This window comes from Ursus arctos, unplaced genomic scaffold (assembly GCF_023065955.2).
Source record: "Ursus arctos isolate Adak ecotype North America unplaced genomic scaffold, UrsArc2.0 scaffold_5, whole genome shotgun sequence".
Taxonomy (NCBI): domain Eukaryota; kingdom Metazoa; phylum Chordata; class Mammalia; order Carnivora; family Ursidae; genus Ursus; species Ursus arctos.
In genome coordinates this window covers 66402021-66409512 of record NW_026623067.1, presented here as the reverse complement: position 1 = coordinate 66409512, position 7492 = coordinate 66402021, and the positions used below count along the sequence as shown (strand labels likewise).

Genomic DNA, 7492 nt, shown 5'->3' with positions numbered 1-7492 from the left:
AACATTGCAAAACTTTTAGCGCCTTGTTTTCTGTGGGGGAGAAATAGAAAAAATGAAGAGGCATCTTGCCCAGGTTTGGGAATGACTGTACAGGAAAGGTGTTGAATTGACTGTTGGAGGGTTCATTCTCAATTCTTTCCGTTTGAATATGACTGTCTTCATTCAGTGAGGGTTTGCGGGTGTTGGATTTTGTTTTCCTAACAAAATCTTTCCAAGAGGCACGTGTGGATTTACCACACACCGGCATGGCAAGGACGACGAGTCTGGGGGCGAGAACCAGTGAAATACGTCCAGGAAAAGCGGGGAAGATTTTTTAAAATGTATTTTAAGATCCCTTTCCCGCCTCTCGCCAAAGGGGAAGCCACGACCGGGGTTGAGGCTTAGGCTTTATCTCTAAGACAATAGCGCCTCTCGCCGCCTCGGGCACAGCTCCGATCTCGCGCCCCGTCCGGCCCGCGCCCTGTCCTTACCTGCCCCCCTGCCCAGCCAGCTCATATGCCCCACGAGTCTGCTGCCCCACGGACGTGTCCGCCTCACTGGTCCCCGCGTCTCGCCCGCGCCTCTGTCCCACGGACGCCCCTACTCCTACTAGCCCCGGCCGCACCAGTCCCTCTGCTCATCAGTCCTCCGGCCCGCCAGACCCTCTGCCCCCCCGGGTCCCCCCTGCCCCTGCAGCGCCCCCGCGAAGCTGAGGCGGTGGTCGTGAGGAGCCCGCAGTCCTGCCTGCGCGCCCCCGCCTGCGCACCCCCACCCCGGCCCTCGGGCGGGAACAGGCGCTGCCGCGAGCCACTGGACGTCTCCCAACGCCCCGCGCCCGAGGTGCCCGGCTCCCCCGGCTCTCGGGCAAGCCAGCCCGCGTTTCGCCTCCTCCTTGGCTCGGGGCCCCTCGGCTTGTTTGCTTGTCCTCATCCCCGGGCCAGCCCCGCTCCCTCCCGGCTGCTTCAACAGCCGTTTGCTTCCTGCGGTGTGTTTCTTTTTTTCCCCTCCTAGGCTCCATCAAAGGTGGCTCTGTTATTGAAATATGAAGCCATTTCCTCTCCAAAACCCTTGGTTACTCAAGGCGGGAATCAATGGACCTATATACTCTCCCAGGAGTTATAAATAAACGTCTATTTGTTCAGGAGGCGTTTTCCCGCGTGTCCCAGCATCTTTCCCAGTGGTTATTTTAGGGTGTCTGTGTGTCTGCGTGTCTGTGTGTCTATGTGTGTGTGCACCCGCGCGCGCGCCCCGTGCCCATCTGGTTCTAATCCTGGGTATGGATCCATAAGCCAACCCCACCCATCTCGTCTGCCCCTCGCATTCCTCACTCTATAAATAAATCCAGGTTCTTTGAGCTCTGTCATCCAGGGATACAATAGCAGTTGTTTGCTAACGGAGATTCAAACCCAATATCGATATTGAGTTCAGTAAACAAGAAAATACACTTCTTGCAATTTGGGTGGAAGGGCATCTCCAGTTTAGGAAACCTCGTCTGCTGTTGTCATAATTGCCTCTCTACCTAGTCACCCTGGATCTACTGGGAAAAGGGAGACGGAAAAGCTAGGACATCTTCTACCTTTAGATTTTCCTTTTAACAGAGGCTAAAAAGCAAAGCGAAAAAGTACTGTCCTGGCGTTTCTGCCTCACACCGCTGCGCCCTAGATGATTCTCCCGACCCCTTGCCCCAGCCTCTCTGGGGTAAGGGTGCAGGAGGTGTGGCGTGGGTGGGGGCTTGTGGCCGTAGCTGCTGCTTTCCCTGAACCCCTGAGCAGGATACTCCGGGATCTGAGCAGAGTGGAAAGTCATCTAAGAAGCTGCTGTTTCACAAGATCTGGGCACAGAGCTGCCCCTCCCTTCCTCCCTGAAGTTTGCATGAAGTGCACGTTAGGCTGTAATTAGGGGATCTGGGAGGAGAACTTTCCTGGTGACGCTTTGCTTTTCTTCTGCTCTTGGTGAGAAAGTGCCTCCTTCTTCCCAGGACCAGGACCTCTGCCATCCAGCGCCACAAAGAGACATTCTGCGCACACACACACACACACACACACACACACACTTGCCCAGAGACAAACTTAAGGTGAGGAGAAAGAGCGCTAGCTTCACTTGATCTCCAGGCTCCAACCTCAGCAGGACTTGAGAGCATCTGAACTTCTGGATTTCAGGACAAGGTAAAAACTTCCATAAATTTTTCACTCTTCCTCTCAAACCTTGGTGCCTTGAAGATTTCAGAGAGCATACATATTATGATGTATATATACATTAAAACAAATTTTCTTCTTTTCGAGTTTAACATGACATTCAACTTTTTTAAAAAAGAGTCATATTGTAAGATAAAATACTGAATTGCAATAAAAAAGCTCAGTCTAGGTTGGGGTAAGGATTAACTCTAGTATCCTGGCTTTTGCTCCTGCTACTATAAATCTGGTTAGGCGCATGGTTTCCAAGTGGTGGCTTTTCCATCTGGGTTTCAACAAGCATTTTTATGGCACCTGAGATGAAAAAAAGAATAGTATAGGTTGAAGGATATGCTGAAGAATGGGGATGTCCATTCCAGATTTAAGAGTTTTGTTTTAGGGAGTATATAGGTTTGGGCGGAAAAGAAAGTGACTGTAATCATAGGTAATACCTGTTAGATTGATAATCTTTGAGATGTTACCAATTTTGGTCCCCGCTGTTCCAGTTAATTGTGAAATTAAGATCAGAGAGTTATGACGCATTTCATACATTGAATGATGTTGATAATTAATTTTAAGGTACTAAAAATATTTTAAAGGCAGAGTTGTTAAGATTATTATTAAAAGTTACTTAAAGGATTTACGTGTTGAGACTGTTCACCACTCTAAGCAAATCTGAACACTTTGGGGCTTAAATGAAGTTTTCTTCCACTGAATTTGACTGTTGTGTTCAAAATGAGATGGTTTATTATTTTGAAAATATGTTATTTTATTTTCATCTATCACTGGAAAAACACACTGAGTGGCCAGTACATGTGGGGATTTTTAGGGTGGAAAGTGTTCCTGTACATGTTCCAATGTGATGTCATAAAATCAAACATACTGGCTGGCATCTTGGAAGCTAACGGTTCTTAAGAAATAAAGCCCGTGAATTAATTTGTAAGTGAAATGTAATATTTATCCATTACAAATGTAGTTTCTGGTAATCATTCTATTTGATTATTTCAGGGTACTAAATTGCAGTAATTTTATACACACTTCCGTGACTTCAGTATTTCAATGGAATCATAAAATGGGAACATTGTTCTATCAAAAATGTATTAGAGTAGTTCTCTCTGGATAACTTTTAGTGTGATAATCCTCATATCAGTGTTTAACTTCAGTTCCATTTATTTCTACTAATAAAGAAGTTTTCAATTCCATTCAGTAAACTAGAATGTACGCCAGAGGTCTGTTGAGCATTTACTAGTCTTTAATCATTTGGGGGCTATCTGTTCTCAATAATTCAATTGTTTAAGCTGAGAGAATGTTTTACATTTTTGGTAACCTCTTCACAAAATTGGAACAACTTTTAAAATGGGAAAACTAGATAAGTAGAAGTAATTCTTCTTAAACTTCATTAAATGAGAAAGAAACCAACAACCTCAAACGGTGGCTGGTCCCCAGGGAGAATGTACCCAGAGGCCGGTGTTCCAGAAGTGTCCTGGGGGTCTGAGCTTTCCATGAGAAACAAAACAGAGAAGACCATCGTGTTCTTATAAAGTGAGCCATTGATTTATTGTCAGGGGGCCCTGTCTCTCGGAGGAATGACTGACGCTGTAATTTAGAAGTACTGAAGAGACTCACAGAGAAGAATCAGTTCATGATGTCCCTGGTGGTTTCACTTCCTCTTCCTTCGGGAGCAAGTAACACATCCAGGATGAATGCGTTTGGCAGAATATGCAGAAAGATACCTTAGGAGTAAATGGTTTACCAAAGTCCTGCCTTTTAACACCTTGGTCACTGAATACTGGTAGTTTCTGAAGAGTTGAAGAAATCTTTAAATCTTAAGGTAGAACTGTTTCTGGAAAAATGAACGCGAATCCTTTTTCAGGAAATAACTCCCTTTTCCAGAAAACACTAGTGCTGGTTTTCTTTTCATTTCCTTTTGCTTGTTTCCCATGCATGTTTTATTTTCCAGATTACCTTTTTAAGATAATGGTCTTCCACCAATTAAAATGCCAACAAAACGCAAAGCAAATTTGGAAATAACTTTTACATCAGAGTCTTCTGTTACCTCTAGTTAATTTTCCAACATTCTGGATTCATTATTAGTAACCATGGTACTTGGTCTGTGTTATTTAAATGTACTTAGTCTGTTATTTAAAGGTGACAAAATATTGTTGGAGGAAAATGGGGAGGGATGAAACCTGAAAATACTTAGGATTTTAATCAATAGTGTTTAAGGAGAATTAGAGGAAACAGCTGGTTAAACAAATATTAGGTGTAGAGTGGACGTGATGGCATAAATTAATAATGCAGCTCTTTATTTCCACCATGAAAGGTAGGCTCTGTGATGGTTCAGTGTGTTAAGTACGGTCCCTGTGTGCCACCTAGTGGTTGAGTCGAAGAAGGCTTTCTCACCAGCCTCCTTCTCTCCAAAAACTTCGGAGACTTCTGTCTGTTGACATTCAACACTAACTGCATGCCAGACGTTGGGGTAGGTGCTCACAGTAGAAAATACAGCAAGTGACTTTTATATAATTTAAAAATCAAGGCACCACTTAACTGTTGATTAAATTCCCGGTGGCTGCATTTAAAATCAGTTTACTCTTTCCTGGGTAATTTACCGTCAACTTTCTGCCTCCATGAGGATATAGTTTAATAACTGTGACTCACTTCTAATAGAGAATGTGTTTTTTTTACAGAGATGTCATGACCTAGTTCAAGAAAGGATGGGGAGACTTTGAATCTTGAATCTCTGTTTCTTATATGGAAATATGTTTCTGTAAAGTTCAGTGTTGCTGAGTTAAATGGGTAAATAATTACTAGCTTAAAAGGCTAGCACACAGATACTAGCACGTATTACATCCTCTCTAGATATTTTTTCCATTAAATGTAAAAGGATAGTAGTAAAATTGTTTGGGGGTACTAAAGGTATTGGCGTCAAACACTAATAATTAGGATGGAGAACAACTTCTTCAATACCTGTGGTTCATATGCAGCTTTGAAGCAGGAACACTGCTTTCATTGAATTGACATGATAGAAACAAAATCCTAGAAAAGAACTATTAGAAGGAAAAGGACTGTTTGAAAGAAGCATCAGGATATCATAGATTAATCCATCAGAATATTGCACTGAGAATTTTGAAAAACTTTTCTCCAGGAGGTATGTGAATTGTTATTCCAAGTGGCTTTTTGCAAGATCTATGACTTAATGGCAGCAGTGTCAAGTGCATCAGCATTAATCAAGACAAATTCTGAAATTCACATTGGAAGGTAAAATGCCTCGGTAAGAAAAAAAAATGATTAATGGGTTACTCACTGAGTGAGCTCTAGGGGTGTCATCCACAAATTGAGTTAGGCCTGCTGGTGTGGAATGGAAGCGTCCTGGTTAGGGGACTTTGGTTTTCTGTATAGCAGTGAGACCTACATGGGGAAAGAAGGAGAGCCTCTCATTAAGTGCTTTTTCATTAATGCCACAAAATTATAGCCTGAGTTGATCAGAGGTGGTGGCTGGAAGCACTATCAATCATGTAAAAGAAAGCATATTATCTTAATTCTTATTTCCAATAAGTTGTTATGCACAAGAAACAAACCATTCCGTTGACAATTTCATTTGACCATCCTCGTGATTTAGAATGAATCCCATACTTGTACTTCAAGGACGTAGAAGTCAGAACTTCAGACATGGGTTGGAAATGTGTCATTCATGGTTTCAGATGGCTTACTGATACTAGTCAAGAACAACTTTGTGAGAGAGAACCTGCCACGCTCTCCGAAATGGGCTGCTGCTACTGGGTTCTCGGTGATATCATATAGAGTAGGTCCACCTGATGGCTTCTCCCAGCGATGGGGACCCGCGGGGGGCTGCTGGTAGTGAAGAGTTCTTGGCCACATTCAGATCCAGCCAGGATTTGTTTCAAGTAGCAAATGGTGCTGGACTATTTTGAGCTTCTATTCATTGTTTTATAGTTTAACAGGGGGTGAGAGAGTGACGCCGAGATTGGGGGGCAGCGGCGGGGGGGGGGGGGGGGCGGGGGGGGATTGCTAGAAGGCCAGGAGGCTATTTGCAAAACAAGGCAAAACAAAAACAAACTGGCAAAATGAAAGTCACAGAACACTGACTACATACAGTTCTGGGATTGGTTCTCAGACTTGGAAGGGCAACAGAAATTTCCCCTCTTGTTCCCTCTCTCGCTGGCTGTCTCTATCTCTGTCAAATAAATAAATAAAATCTTTAAAAAAAAAAAAAAAAAAGAAATTTCCCCTCTTGTCCAACCTATCTTAACCCAGAGAGAACACAAATCACTTGATTTGTCACTAAATTCCAATTACGATACTCCAGTTATTGTATTTATTGTATTAAATTGTATTTATTGTATTAAATAAAATCCAATTAAGTTAAATAACAAATTATTTTTATGGTAAATCTGGATTTTCCTAAACTTATCCTAAAGTTTCGTGGATAATATCTTGGATCAGTCTCCACCTATACTGTGTGAATTTTTCTCATTCTGACTCTCTTATCATCTTATCAAATGATCATCTCATTTGATCATTCATGCACTCATTTCTTCATTCAACAAACATTTATTAAATATTTGCTATTTGCCAGGCGCTGTGCTAGTGCTATGTGCTGGGACCCTCGCTTTATACCATGAAAATTCATTCTAAAAAATTCAGAACATCAAAATTGACTGATAATGAATCTAAAACGCTGCAGGGTCCTGAGGTACACGGAACAGCAGAGGTAACAGAAACAAGCAGAAAGTTCTAGCCTCACAGTTTTTGTATTAAGAGAATTTTGAGCATGCATCTTTAAAATCATCTTCCTTGTTTGCTATCTAGCGGAGTGGATAAGAACTTCGGTTTCTGGTTGTGTGGCCACAGATGGGCCTGGGGGGGGAAGCCCCAACCCTGCAGACCTCCAGGAGGGCGAGGCTTCCAATAATCTGTCTGCTTGGATGGACAGGACAAGCAAAAATTCATTTGCACACATTGCGGTCTGCCAGTTGGCACCTACAATCCGGACTGAACACAGACTGATTTCGCGCTGACCGTTTGCACCAGGCCCCACGCTAGGTGCTGCAGAGTGGGTGACGCAAGGAGCTCGCAAGCTAGCCGGGAAGACAGATGGACGCACGTCGGGAAGCTCTAGTAAAATTTGCCACGTAGGTGAAGTTAGGCTTCCTAGTCTCCCGAGTCTCTTTTCTTGGCCTGTCTCCAAACGTTCCACCCCGCCTCTCTCATAAAGTGAGACTCCTGCTTTCTCCCCCCACCCCGGAGGAGCTGATACTTCTCTGGTTTATTGATTTCTTGACTGACTGATTACACTTCAGTGTGAATGAGCTTCACTCATG

General features: G+C 43.4%; 1 protein-coding gene across 1 annotated transcript in view; it reads left to right on the top strand.

Annotated features, from left to right (window-relative positions):
• The first annotated feature begins 1818 nt into the window (after positions 1 to 1818).
• Positions 1819 to 7492, top strand: part of HAPLN1 (hyaluronan and proteoglycan link protein 1) — a 71658-nt gene continuing 65984 nt past the window's right edge. The window contains exon 1 of the mRNA XM_026498664.3: positions 1819 to 2144. The gene's annotated coding sequence lies outside the window, so the exon portion shown is untranslated. The remainder of the gene's footprint in view (positions 2145 to 7492) is intronic.